Source organism: Dendrobates tinctorius, unplaced genomic scaffold (genome assembly GCF_039654945.1).
Source record: "Dendrobates tinctorius isolate UK_male_01 unplaced genomic scaffold, ASM3965494v1 ptg000030l, whole genome shotgun sequence".
Taxonomy (NCBI): Eukaryota; Metazoa; Chordata; class Amphibia; order Anura; family Dendrobatidae; genus Dendrobates; species Dendrobates tinctorius.
The window spans coordinates 46,681,472-46,697,131 of NW_027361698.1; the positions used below are offsets into that span (position 1 = coordinate 46,681,472).

General features: G+C 41.1%; 1 protein-coding gene across 9 annotated transcripts in view; it reads right to left on the minus strand.

The window, feature by feature from the left end:
- SCLT1 (sodium channel and clathrin linker 1) overlaps nt 1–15,660 on the minus strand; it is a 312,009-nt gene that overhangs the window by 193,749 nt on the left and 102,600 nt on the right. The window lies entirely within an intron of this gene.

A 15,660-nucleotide genomic window follows, 5' to 3' on the forward strand; every position in this document is an offset into this window, starting at 1 on the left:
AAGTGCAATTCAGCTCAGCAAAAAAAGCTTCACAGTGGAATTAGAGGATGCGGTATAGCCATTTTATACTGATAACCTACAAAATAACACTAATATACACAACTAACCTATGACATATCATTTATCCGTGGCTCGCATAGGACTGCTGATGGGCTGTGTGCTGTATTAACCCATTATATTACTTATGGTGTTCTCCTAGACTAAAACATTGATGGCTTAAAGGGATTGTCCAGCCTTCAGCTACAAGTTTGCAGTCACTCTCTATCTGTAGACGTGTGAAACCTCACATCACGCGCACTGCAAATATTTAAAACCTACACAAATTCAGAGCTTCCAGCCCAACATAATCCAATGTCCAAAAGAGTATAATATAAAATATACCTTTTATTAATGATCATATAAAAAAACAATAATCACAGTAATTACAGATTAAGTAGTTTGTTTAACCTCTTTCTGCCATATGACATACTATCCCGTCCATGTGCCCTGGGACTTAATTCCCAGGGACGGGATAGTACGTCATAGCGATCAGCGGCGCCCACGTGGTGAGCGCCGCTGATTGCGGCCGGGTGTCAGCTGATTATCACAGCTGACACCCGGCACTATGTGTCAGGGGCGGTCACGGACCGCCCCCGACATGTTAACCCCTGGCACACCACGATCAAACATGATCGCGGTGTACCGGGGGTGAAAGGAAGCATCGGCAGGGAGGGGGCTCCCTCCGTGCATCCCTGCGACCCCCGCAGCAGCGCAATGTGCAGCGCTGCTCCGGGGGCGTCCTTCCCTGTAGGTTTCCGGATCCAACATGGCGACGGGGACCTTCGGGGGCCTGCAGGGAGCTGGCTTCCTCACTGCCCGCAGAGCGCAGGCATGAGGAAGCCTGCAGCAGTGCCTGTGACAGATCGCTGATCTGTCACAGCGATTTGTGATGTGACAGATCAGCGATCTGTCACATGACAATTATGTCTCCCCTGGGACATTGTAATAAAGTTAAAAAAAAAAAAGTGTAAAAATAATTTATAAAAAAAAAAATCGCTAAATAAATGAAAAAAAAAAATATTCCCTAATAAATTCATTTTTTGGAAATAAAAAAAAACCAAAACAATAAAAGTACACATATTTGGTATCGCCGCGTCCGTAACAACCCGCCCTATAAAACTGTCCCATTAGTTAACCCCCTTAACGAACCCATTAAAAAATAAAAATAAAAAACAAAAACAAAGATTTATCATCATACCGCTGAACAAAAAGTGCAATAATGCGCGATTAAAAAGACGCACATAAATATCCATGGTAGGTACAGCTGAAAACGTCATCCTGTCCCGCAAAAAACGAGCTGCCACACAGCATCATCAGGGAAAAAATAAAAAAGTTATAGCTCGCAGAATAAAGCGATGCAAAAATAATTATTTTTAATATAAAATTGTTTTCATTGAATAAAAGCGCCAAAACATAAAAAAAACATAAATGAGGTATCGCTGTAACCGTACTGACCCGAAGAATAAAACCGCCTTATCAATTTTACCGCTGGCGGAACGGTGTTAATGCACCCCCCAAAAGAAATTCTGGAAATGCTGGTTTTTGTTCATTCTGCGTCCCAAAAATCGGAATAAAAAGCGATAAAAAAATGTCACGTGCCTGAAAATGGTACCAATAAAAACGTCAACTCGGCCCGCAAAAAATAAGACCTCACATGACTCAGTGGGTCAAAATATGGAAAAATTATAGCTCTCAAAATGTGGTGATGCAAAAACTATTTTTACAATAAAAAGCGTCTTTTAGAGTATGACAGCTGCCAAACATAAAAACCGCCATAAATAGTAAATCAAACCCTCCGTTATCACCCCCTTAGTTAGGGAAAAATAATAAGATTAAAAAAATATATTTATTTCCATTTTCCCATTAGGGTTAGGGCTGAGATTAGGGTTAGGGGTGTGTTGGGGTTCGGGTTGGAGTTAGAATTGGGGGGTTTCCACTGTTTGGGCACATCAGGTGCTCTCCAAACGCAACATGGCGTCTGATCTCAGTTCCAGCCAATTCTGTGTTGAAAAAGTCTAACGGTGCTCCTTCCCTTCCAAGCTCTGTCATGTGCTCAAACAGTGTTTTACCCCCACTATCAGCCTACTCAGGACAAATTGAAAAAACAACTTTTGGGGTCCAATTTCTCCTGTTACCCTTAGGAAAATAAAAAAATTGGGGGCAAAAATATCATTTTTGTGGAAAAAAAATATGATTTTTTTATTTTCACGCCTGGGCGTTATAAACTTCAGTGAAGCACACCACATATCTAGATAAGTTCGGTAGGGGGGGTCTAGTTTCCAAAATGGGGTCACTTGTGGGGGCTTTCCACTGTTTAGGCACATCAGGGGCTCTCCAAAGGCAACATGACATCAGCAGACCATTCCATCAAAGTCTGCATTCCAAAACGTCACTACTTCCCTTCCGAGCCCCGACGTGTGCCCATACAGTAGTTTTCTCCACATATGGGGTATCAGCGTACTCAGGACAAATTCGACAACAAGTTTTGGGGTCCAATTTCTCCTGTTACCATTGGGAAAATAAAAAAATTGGGGACTTAAAGATCATGTTTGAGGAAAAAATATGATTTTTTTTATTTTCACGCCCGGGTGTTATAAACTTCTGTAAAGCCCTTGGGGGTTCAAAGTGCTAACCACACATCTAGATAAGTTCCTTGGGGGGTCTAGTTTCCAAAATGGTGTCATTTGTGGGGGAATTCCACTGTTTAGGCACACCAGGGGCTTTCCAAACGCGGCATGGCGTCCAATCCCAATTCCAGCCAAAAAAGTCAAATGGCGCTGCTTCCCTTCCGAGCTCTGCCATGCGCCCAAATAGTGTTTTACCCCCACATATGGGGTATCAGCGTACTCAGGACAAATTGCACAATAACTTTTGGGTCCTGTTACCCTTGGAAAAAGAAAAATTGAGGGTGTAAAGATCATTTTTATAGAAAAAATATGATTTTTTAATTGTACGACTGTACGTTATAAACTTCTGTGAAGCCCTTGGGGGGTTCAAAGTTCTCACCACACATCTAGATAAGTTCCTTGGGGGGTCTAGTTTCCAAAATGGTGTCATTTCTGGGGGGTTTCCACTGTTTTGGTACATCAGGGGCTTTCCAAACGCGACATGGTGTCCGATCTCAATTCCAGCCAAAAAAGTCAAATGGTGCTGCTTCCCTTCTGGGCTCTGCCATGCACCCAAATAGTAGTGTACCCCTCCACATATGGGGTATCAGCGTACTCAGGACAAATTGCACAATAATTTTTAGGGTCCTGTTACCCTTGGGAAAATAAAAATTGGGGGTGAAAAGATCATTTTTGTGGAAAAAATATGATTTTTTTATTGTACGGCTGTATGTTATAAACTTCTGTGAAGCCCTTGTGGGTTCAAAGTTCTCACCACATATCTAGATAAGTTCCTTGGGGGGGTCTAGTTTCCAAAATGGGGTCACTTGTGGGGGGTTTCCACTGCTTAGGTACATCAGGGGCTCTTCAAACGTGACATGGCGTCCGATCTGAATTCCAGCCAATTTTGGATTGAAAAAGTCAAACGGCGCTCCTTCCCTTCTGAGCTCTGCCATGCGCCGAAACAGTGGTCCCCCACACATATCAGGTATCAGCGTACTCAGGACAAATTACACAATAACTTTTGCAGTCCAATTTCTCCTGTTATCTTGGTAAAATAAAAAAAATTGGACCTGAAATAGTTTTTTTGTGAAAAAAAAGTTAAATGTTCATTTTTTTTTTTTTAAAACATTCTAAAAATTCCTGTGAAGCATCTGAAGGGTTAATAAACTGCTTGAATATGGTTTTGAGCACCTTGAGGGGTGCAGTTTTTAGAATGGTGTCACTTTTGGGTATTTTCTCTCATATAGACCCCTCAAAGTGACCTCAAATGTGATGTGGTCCGCAAAAATAAAATGGTGATGCAAAAATGAGAAATCGCTGGTCAACTTTTAACCCTTATAACTTACTAAAAAAAAAAAATTTTGGTTCCAAAATTGTGCTGATGTAAAGTAAACATATGTGAAATGTTATTTATTAAGTTTTTGTTCAGAGTTGGAAAATTGAAAAATTTTTTAAATTTTCACCAAATTTCCATTTTTTTCACAAATAAACGCAAGTTATTTGAATGAAATTTTACCACTAACATGAAGTACAATATGTCACGAGAAATCAATGTCAGAATCACCGGGATCCATGGAAGCGTTTCAGAGTTATTACCTCATAAAGGGACAGTGGTCAGAATTGTAAAAATTGGCCCGGTCATGAACGTGCAAACCACCCTTGGGGGTTAAGGGGTTAAAGGAGACAAAAATGACACCCAGAACCACTCAAAAAGGGCACTGAAAAACACACATCACAGATCCTGAAAACAACTGTCCAGGGGATAGTAATTTTGTAAGTAAACAAACTGCAAGACGAGCCTCATTTAATAAGTATACCACTACCCCATAACAACCTATACCCCCATATATGTCTGTTAGAGTTTATTTTTTTAATGGGAGTTGCCCATTCCCTTGGTGGAATATGGAAGTTTTCTATTACCCATTATGTCAGCTTTATTGCACTGCGAATATTTGCTGGTGCCGGGAGCGGGTGGTCAAGTGGCTGCAAATAGGCAATCTAATTGGCAAGTGACTGCATGTATACAAATCCCATTCATGCGTTCACAAGCACGCCGCTCCTGAAGCCGGTACCAGAGAATTCTCACAGTGCAAGCAACCAGGGCTGTGGAGTCAGAGTCGTGGAGTCAGTGTCCATTTTGGAGTTGGTATAAAATGGGCCGACTCCGACAATATATAATAAATTGGGTACAATATTGAAATGCAGTATGTGCTTAATATTTTTTCATAAGAATTCGGGAAAGTTATGAAATGTCCTATAAATGTCTCTTGTTTCTGATCTAAGGATCTCGGCTTTGAGATGAATCTGTGCTGCACTAATTATATATATATATATATATATATATATATATATATATATATATATATATATATACATACATACATATATATATACATACATACATACACACACACACATACTCAGTAGTAAAGCTCCTCTTCAACATATCAGAGCAAAAAACACTGATATGGAATGCCTGCAGCCCTGCACTCATCTCAAGAACTGCCAGCCTGAACAGGAAAACAGGATTAAGGCAAGTACTTCTTAAAGCATATCTAAAGTCTGTTTTCTCTGTATGTTTCATGTTTTAAGGGCATGTCACACTAAGAGATATCGCTAGCAATATCGCTATAACTTGTGACGTTATAGCGATATTGCTAGCGATATCTCTGTGTGTGATACTTACCTGCGACCCGCTCCCCCGCTGCTTATCGCTGATCGCACGACTGGACTGTTTCTCGTCGTCAGCTTCCTGCTGGGCTTCCTGTGGAGAGACGAGCGATGAGCGTGGAGCTGGGCGGGAGGACGCAGGATCGCCTGGTGTGACAGGTAAGTAGCGATCCCCGTCCCCAGCGATGTCGCTAGTGAGATCTGCCTGTGTGGCAGCTCACTAGCGACCACTTAGCGATGTACCAGCGATCCTGACCGCGTCATATCGCTGGTCGGGATCGCTGGTACATCGCTAAGTGTGACAGTACCTTTAGGCTATGTGCCCACATTGCAGAATTGCTGTGGATTTGTCCACAGCATTTTCGCAACTCCACGCCATGGGTAAAACGCATGTGGAATTCCCATGCTTTTTCCTGCAAAACACAAGCGTTATGCAAGAGTTTTTAGCTTGCGGAATTCAAGCGCTTTTTCAAGCGATTTGAAGCATCGCTTGGAAAGTGATTGGCAGGTTGGTCACACTTGTCAAGCATAGTGCTTGGCAAGTGTGACCAACTTTTTACTATTGATGCTGCCTATGCAGCATCAATAGTAAAAGATAGAATGTTAAAAAATAATAAAAAAAATTAAAAATATGGATATACTCACCTCCTGTTGGCCCCCGATCTCCTCAGCGGCGCTGCTGGCAAGTTCTGTTCCCAGTGATTCATTGCGAAAATGACCTCTGATGACATAGCAGTCACGTGACCACGACATCACAAAGGACATTGTGGTGCGAAGCACGCCTAGGAACAAAGTTGCCGCCGTGCACTGCTGAGGACCGGGAGGACTCCGGGGGCCGACAGAGAGTAAGTATATCCCTATTTTTTATTTTAATTCTATTTTTTACAGGAATATGGTACCCAGGGCATGAGTCTCCTCTCCTCCAGAACCTGGGTACCATTCGCACATGAAACGCTCAGTTTAAGCATGGTGGGCATGGCCACATGCATAAAGTGAGGTTTCAATGCAATCCTTCCTCCAAATTAATGGACATGCTGCGTATTTTTCCTGCAATGAGATTCAGCAGGGTGCGCTGACCGTGCGTTAGTTGAATTTTGCATGCGCTGCACCCTTTTGACGGTGCTCCGAGCACAACAGAATGCAACATGGTGCGTTCGGCGCACCGTCAAAAGGGCGCAACGCATGCAAAATTCTACTAGCGCACGGTCTGCGCACCCTATGCTAAAGATAGGGTGTGCAGATCGCATGCAGCCATGTGCGATACTAGGCGGAGATGACCGGAGGGGGCGGGGCTTAGCGGCGGCCGTGTGCTGCGGCCCAAAACGCTAGTGTGAAGCTAGCCTTAGTCTACTTTTCCTCTGAGCTCATGTTTGGAGATATTAGCTGATCTGATGCTCTTCATGTTATGCTAGCAGTTTCAGTTTCTTTCTGGGGTATGATTTAGCACAAACTTGCTCCCTCCCTCCTCCCCTCTTCATACACTGTGAAGCATCATGATGTGAAGCATTTAGTGAGCTCAGCTGTACCCTGAGAAATGCCTGAGATTGAAAGTTCAGAGTAAAGCCATCTAATAACATATATTACAAACTTTTTGTCATCATCTGTACTTTTGATTTATATGTTTGGTTTATTTCTATCTAAAATTATACATGATTTCCTATTCTTGCAGGAATTACAATATAACTTATTTTTTTATAGGACTAAATTATTTTGAGAGCAAATTTATATGATTAGTAATATCCCTGCTGTTCTGTTCGGGTCAATATGACGTTTTCGCACCGAAAATCGCTGCAAAAACGCTTAAAAATCGCATCGTGGGCACATAGCCTAACTGTTCAGGTCAATATGACCCGATAACATTAAATAAGTTGTCCACTACTATAACTTTTTTTTTTTTTCATAAATCTTGCTATTATGTGCCACTAAAAATATCCACTGTGTTTATTTTAGCAGTATTAACCTTTTATCCTCCTCTCGCAGCACATTTTCAGTGCTGGCTCCAGCTCTCATGGGGTTAATCAACAACTTCCTTTCTCCTGACTTATTGTGCTCTAATACTACAAGTTCCATGATGCACTGCACTGCTGCCTTACATGCAACAAGCACACCCACTCCAAACCACACCCAAACCCCTCCCTCCTCTAGCTTCAATCTGAAGCATCTTATAGTAAGGGTCTGTGCACAGGTTGTGGATTCTGCTGCGGATCCGCAACATATTCTCCTGCGTTGTACAGTACCATAATTTCAATGTAAAACAAAAAAGAAAAATCCGCAGTATAAACGCTGTGGGTTCATTTCTGCAGCATGTCAATTCTTTGTGCGGATTCCGAAGGTTAAATCCGCACAAAAGCTGCAGGAAATCCGCAGCATAAGGCTATGTGCACACGGCAGAAAACACAGGTGCATTTTTGCTGCGGATTTGATGCGTTTTTGTAAGCTAAATAAAGAAATGTAATTTGACAAAAAAAAAAAAAGATTTGTGATGTAATTTCTGTCCAACCTCCTCATTTACATTTGTCCAACCCACACTCCATTACACATAGATAGATGGATAGATAGACAGATGGATAGGTAGATGGATAGATAGATAGATAGATAGATAGATAGATAGATAGATAGAAGGATAGTTAAACTGATGAACTGTCGGGAGACAATACCTCCCGCAGTCCATCACTGAGGTTACCTGAGTACAGACTCTCACTTTACAGCACTGCTGCTTGAGAATTAGGGTTAGGGCTAGAGACCTCTTTCCCGGCGGAGGGATGCACAGTGGAGGATTACCTTCTCCTGTCATTTCAGTGCTGGAGCCCCTGGAGAGCGGTCGCATCAGCTGATTTGGCAGCTCTCCACGAGAGATTGTAGTGGGACCCTCGATATTAATTGGACTACGATGGAAAGGTAAGTATAGGTTGGTTTATTATTTTATGTTTATTACAGGAGATCGATGGCTTCGGGGAATTAGGTGTGTGCGGTGAGTATGTACTCTATGTTATGTGTTGTATGTTCTGTATGTTATATGTATGTACTGTATATGCTCCGTATGTTATATGTATGTTCTGTATGTTATATGTATATTCTGTATGTTATATTTATGTTCTGTATGTTATATGTATGTTCTGTATATTGTATGTTCTGTATGTTATATGCATGTTCTATGTATGTACTGCACATGTCCGTTCTGTATGTTATATGTATGCTCTGTATATGTTCTGTCTGTTATGTATGTTCTGTATGTTATATTTATGTTCTGAATATGTTCTGTATGTTATATGTATGATCTGTAAATTGTATGTTCTGTAACTTAGATGTATGTTGTATGTTCTGTATGTTATATGTATGTTCTGTATACAGTTGTGGCCAAAAGTATTGACACCTCTGCAATTCTGTCAGCTAATACTCAGTTTCTTCCTGAAAATGATTGCAAACACAAATTCTTTGGTATTATTATCTTCATTTAATTTGTCTTAAATGAAAAAACACAAAGGAGAATGAAGCAAAAAGCAAAACATTGATCATTTCACACAAAACTCCAAAAATGGGCCAGACAAAAGTATTGGCACCCTCAGCCTAATACTTGGTTGCACAACCTTTAGCCAAAATAACTGCGACCAACCGCTTCCGGTAACCATCAATGAGTTTCTTACAATGCTCTGCAGGAATTTTAGACCATTCTTCTTTGGCAAACTGCTCCAGGTCCCTGATATTTGAAGGGTGCCTTCTCCAAACTGCCATTTTTAGATCTCTCCACAGGTGTTCTATGGGATTCAGGTCTGGACTCATTGCTGGCCACCTTAGAAGTCTCCAGTGCTTTCTCTCAAACCATTTTCTAGTGCTTTTTGAAGTGTGTTTTGGGTCATTGTCCTGCTGGAAGACCCTTGACCTCTGAAGGAGACCCAGCTTTCTCACACTGGGCCCTACATTATGCTGCAAAATTTGTTGGTAGTCTTCAGACTTCAAAATGCCATGCACACGGTCAAGCAGTCCAGTGCCAGAGGCAGCAAAGCAACCCCAAAACAGCAGGGAACCTCCGCCATGTTTGACTGTAGGGACCGTGTTCGTTTCTTTGAATGCCTCTTTTTTTCTCCTGTAAACTCTATGTTGATGCCTTTGCCCAAAAACCTCTACTTTTGTCTCATCTGACCAGAGAACATTCTTCCAAAACGTTTTAGGCTTTTTCAGGTAAGTTTTGGCAAACTCCAGCCTGGCTTTTTTATGTCTCGGGGTAAGAAGTGGGGTCTTCCTGGGTCTCCTACCATACAGTCCCTTTTCATTCAGATGCCGACGGATAGTACGGGTTGACACTGTTGTACCCTCGGACTGCAGGGCAGCTTGAACTTGTTTGGATGTTAGTCGAGGTTCTTTACCCAACATCCGCACAATCTTGCGTTGAAATCTCTTGTCAATTTTTCTTTTCCGTCCACATCTAGGGAGGTTAGCCACAGTGCCATGGGCTTTAAACTTCTTGATGACACTGCGCACGGTAGACACAGGAACATTCAGGTCTTTGGAGATGGACTTGTAGCCTTGAGATTGCTCATGCTTCCTCACAATTTGGTTTCTCAAGTCCTCAGACAGTTCTTTGGTCTTCTTTCTTTTCTCCATGCTCAATGTGGTACACAAAAGGACACAGGACAGAGGTTGAGTCAACTTTAATCCATGTCAACTGGCTGCAAGTGTGATTTAGTTATTGCCAACACCTGTTAGGTGCCACAGGTAAGTTATAGGTGCTGTTAATTACACAAATTAGAGAAGCATCACATGATTTTTCGAACAGTGCCAATACTTTTGTCCATCCTCTTTTTTATGTTTGGTGTGGAATTATATCCAATTTGGCTTTTGGACAATTCTTTTTGTGTTTTTTCATTTAAGACAAATTAAAAGAAGATAATAATACCAAATAATTTGTGTTTGCAATCATTTTCAGGAAGAAACTGAGTATCATCTGACAGAATTGCAGGGGTGTCAATACTTTTGGCCACAACTGTATGTTGTATGTTCCAGTCATATGCAAAAGTTTGGGCACCCCTATTAATGTTAACATTTCTTCTTTCTAACAATTTTGGTTTTTGCAACAGCTATTTCAGTTTCATATATCTAATAACTGATGGACTCAGTAATATTTCTGGATTCAAATGAGGTTTATTGTAGTAACAGAAAATGGGCAATCTGCATTTAATCAAAATTTGGCTGGTGCAAAAGTATGGGCACCCTTATCATTTTCTTGATTTGAACACTCCTAACTACTTTTTACTGACTTCCTGAAGCACTAAATTGGTTTTGTAACCTCATTGAGCTTTGAACTTCATAGCCAGGTGTATCCAATCATGAGAAAAGGTATTTAAGGTGGCCACTTGCAAGTAGTTCTCCTATTTGATTCTCCTATGAAGAGTGGCGTCATGGGCTCCTCAAAACAACTCTCAAATGATCTGAAAACAAAGATTATTCAACATAGCTTTTCAGGGGAAGGATACAAAAAGTTGTCTCAGAGATTTAACCTGTCAGTTTCCACTGTGAGGAACATAGTAAGGAAATGGAAGAACACAGGTACAGTTCTTGTTAAGCCCAGAAGTGGCAGGCCAAGAAAAATATCAGAAAGGCAGAGAAGAAGAATGGTGAGAACAGTCAAGGACAATCCACAGACCACCTCCATAGACCGGCAGCATCATAAAAATAGTGTTTTTCTTGAAATGCTGTGTTTTTTAGCCTCCATGCATAACGCCTTTTTGTATGACCAAACAACTCAATCTTTGTTTCATCAGTCCACAGGACCTTCTTCCAAAATGTAACTGGCTTGTCCAAATGTGCTTTTGCATACCTCAGGCGACTCTGTTTGTGGCGTGCTTGCAGAAATGGCTTCTTTCGCATCACTCTCCCATACAGCTTCTCCTTGTGCAAAGTGCGCTGTATTGTTGACCGATGCACAGTGACACCATCTGCAGCAAGATGATGCAGCAGGTCTTTGGAGGTGGTCTGTGGATTGTCCTTGACTGTTCTCACCATTCTTCTTCACTGCCTTTCTGATATTTTTCTTGGCCTGCCACTTCTGGGCTTAACAAGAACTGTGCCTGTGTTCTTCCATTTCCTTACTATGTTCCTCACAGTGGAAACTGACAGGTTACATCTCTGAGACAACTTTTTGTATCCTTCCCCTGAACAACTATGTTGAATAATCTTTGTTTTCAGATCATTTGAGAGTTGTTTTGAGGAGCCCATGATGCCAATCTTCATAGGAGAATCAAATAGGAGAACTACTTGCAAGTGGCCACCTTAAATACCTTTTCTCATGATTTGATATACCTGGCTATGAAGTTCAAAGCTCAATGAGGTTACAAAACCAATTTAGTGCTTCAGAAAGTCAGTAAAAAGTAGTTAGGAGTGTTCAAATCAAGAAAATAATAAGGGTGCCCATACTTTTGCACCAGCCAAATTTTGATTAAATGCAGATTGCACATTTTCTGTTACTACAATAACCCTCATTTGAATCCAGAAATATTACTGAGTCCATCAGTTATTAGATATATGAAACTGAAATAGCTGTTGCAAAAACCAAAATTGTTAGAAAGAAAAAAGGTTAACATTAATAGGGGTGCCCAAACTTTTGCATATGACTGTATATGTTCTGTATGTTATATGTTCTGCATATTTTCTGTATGTTGTATGTTCTGTATGTTATATGTATATGTTCTGTGTTATATGTATGTTCTGTATGTTGCATGTTCTGTGTGTTATATGTATGTTCTGTATATGTTCTGTATGTTATATGTACAGTTAGGTCCATATATATATATTTGGACAGAGACAACATTTTTCTAATTTTGGTTCTAGACATTACCACAATGAATTTTAAACAAAACAATTCAGATACAGTTGAAGTTCAGACTTTCAGCTTTCATTTGAGGGTATCCACATTAAAATTGGATGAAGGGTTTAGGAGTTTCAGCTCCTTAGCATGTGCCACCCTGTGTTTAAAGGGACCAAAAGTAATCGGACAGATTAAATAATTGTAAATAAAATGTTCATTTCTAGTGCTTGGTTGAAAACCCTTTGTTGGCAATGACTGCCTGATGTCTTGAACTCATGGACATCACCAGACGCTGTGTTTCCTCCTTTTTGATGCTCTGCCAGGCCTTCACTGCGGTGGTTTTCAGTTGCTGTTTGTTTGTGGGCCTTTCTGTCTGAAGTTTAGTCTTTAACAAGTGAAATGCATGCTCATTTGGGTTGAGATCAGGTGACTGACTTGGCCATTCAAGAATATTCCACTTCTTTGCTTTAATAAACTCCTGGGTTGCTTTGGCTTTATGTTTTGGGTCATTGTCCATATGTAGAATAAACGACGACCAATCAGTTTGGCTGCATTTGGCTGGATCTGAGCACACAGTATGACTCTGAATACCTCAGAATTCATTCGGCTGCTTCTGTCCTGTGTCACATCATCAATAAACACTAGTGACCCACTGCACTGGCAGCCATGCATGCCCAAGCCATCACACTGCTTACGCCGTGCTTTACAGATGATGTGGTATGCTTTGGATCATGAGCTGTACCACGCCTTCGCCATACTTTTCTCTTTCCATCATTCTGGTAGAGGTTGATCTTGGTTTCATCTGTCCAAAGAATGTTCTTCCAGAACTGTGCTGGTTTTTTTAGATGTTTTTTTTAGCAAAGTCCAGTCTAGCCTTTTTATTCTTGATGCTTATGAGTGGCTTGCACCGTGCAGTGAACCCTCTGTATTTACTTTCATGCAGTCTTCTCTTTATGGTAGATTTGGATATTGATACGCCTACCTCCTGGAGAGTGTTGTTCACTTGGTTGGCTGTTGTGAAGGGGTTTCTCTTCACCATGGAGATTATTCTGCGATCATCCACCACTGTTGTCTTTTTGTATTGATGAGTTCACCAGTGCTTTCTTTCTTTCTCAGGATGTACCAAACTGTAGATTTTGCCACTCCTAATGTAGCAATTTCTCGAATGGGTTTTTTCTGTTTTTGAAGCTTAAGGATGGCTTGCTTCACCTGCATGGAAAGCTCCTTTGACCGCATGTTTGATTCACAGCAAAACCTTCCAAATGCAAGCACCACACCTCAAATCAACTCCAGGCCTTTTATCTGCTTAATTGAGAATGAAATAACGAAGGGATTGCCCACACTTGTCCATGAAATAGCCTTGGAGTCAATTGTCCAATTACTTTTGATCCCTTTAAAAACAGGGTGGCACATGTTAAAGGGGTTGTCCGGGCTTTTCACATAATCTCTGTGCATATCTGGGCTGCAGAATGCTGACAATAAGTAATTTACCTTCTGTGGCCAGTTTGCAGGGTTTGCTAGATATCATCTCTTGCAGACAGCACAGCTCCCTCGCAAACAGCCGGCAAACACACAGCCGCCCTGCCTGCAGACACACAACCCCCGGCACACAGACCCCCTCCTCCGCCCGCGCACACAGTCCCGTCACTATGGATGCAGAGAGGCGACAGATGCTGCAGAGTGCAGACAGAGCGCCGGGGCTGCCTGTGGCTCCGCCCACAGACTGCTGTCACTATTGATGAGTGACAGCAATGTGCAGAGGCTGGGGCACGCCTGCTATTGACGTCACGTCAATTTTCAAAGTCGGCAATTTGACATGATGTCGGCGAATATGAGCGGCTGCTGCAGCCTGGGGGTCACGTGACCCGAACTCAGCTGCCTGCATAGCGCCGCTCACAGGCAGTATTGGCAGCAGAAGGTAATGACAATATTCATTAGGGGCCCCGGGGGGATACAATGGAGGGTTAATAAAAAGTAGTGGACAACCCCTTTAACTAGTTATTTCTGCCTGCAAAATTTGTTTTCTTGTGTACTTCATCTCATTATTCAAAAGGGTGGAGGTTTCACTGTTCTTATCAGTGAGCAAGTACTCAACCAGTCATTTCTCTTTCAATTCTGTGTAGCTTATATTATGCTTTTCTTCTCAAATTATTCAATTTTGTTCCTTCTGTTCCAATTGCATATTGTAAAGCCATTTTTTAATTACTGTGTCATGATGTAAGCTTAATTTTTCATTTGTTTATGATCATCCATGTTCACATACAATTTAATAATGAAATAGTTATTCAAATAAAACACATTAGGTAAAATCAACCTTTTTAATAAGTCAGGTCATATTGACCCAAAACAGTACACGTGTATAGTAAATGCAATCAGAACAGCAGAGTTAAAAATGCCAACTAAACTTCCGATGAAGACAGTAGTATTTGAGAATTTCACATTAGCTCAAGCTAAAAAAGATATTTTGTGTGTCAGTGTATGACAGATGAAAACATATGCCATGAGCTCAAAATCAGTGTATACTCAGGAAATGATAAATATCCTCCTACAAGCGCTTCCAATCTAAAAGGACATTTACAACGCTTACACCCAGAAGTTTTCAAAGCTGTGACTGAGAAAGATCAAAGCGACACCAAGGAACCAGAGCTCAGCACTTCCCACTATGCAAAGGAGGAAAGAGCAGCTCAAATATCAGTTACAAGATATATTTTAAGAGACAAAGTTCCTGTAACAATGACAGCAAATATGTTCAAAAGACCTCTCATTGTTGTGAAAGATGGTGTACCATTATTAACACTATTTGCATGACCAGCTTTCACAGCTCTTAATGGAGAAATGGCCCACAAACTTGATATTTCTCTGGAAAGAGAAAGTATTAGAAAATTAGTGATTGAAGAAGGCCTTAACAAAAAGAAGGATCTTAAAAAGACTCTCAAGAGACGCTTTATATTTCATAAAACGGATGCCTGCACACGTCGGAGTGAACTATTTTGCTATCAACGTTCAATTTGTTTGTGACAACAAGAAAATTGTTACCAAGAAACTTGCAATAAAAGATACAGCTCATCACAGCAGCTAGTTTCTCCAGACCTTAGTGGAAAAAGTTCTGTAAGATTCTGGACTCAGAAAAGAACAGGTCCTTGCTATTGTAACTGACAATGCTTCAAACATGATAAGTACAATTAAACTAATGAATGAGAATAAATAAGATCAGAAGCTAAAAGAAAGCTTCAGATTCTGTATGCCTGAGATTGAAGGCATTGTTTTGCACACGCAGCAGCTGTCAATAAGAGATTGTCCGCAAGAGGGACATGCTCAAACTCTGATTGGCAAAGTGAGGAAATAGGTTATTGCTTCCAGAACCACGAAAATTGATTCCATTTTGAAGAGACGTGCTGGAAAAAGGGGCGATTGAGGATCACGCCACTCGGTAGGGCAGCAACTATACAATGATTGAGTGATTGCTTGACCTGAAACCCTTTCTTTTAGACATGGCCAACCCTTAGGTAACACTAAACGAAGGTCAATGGACACAGGTGG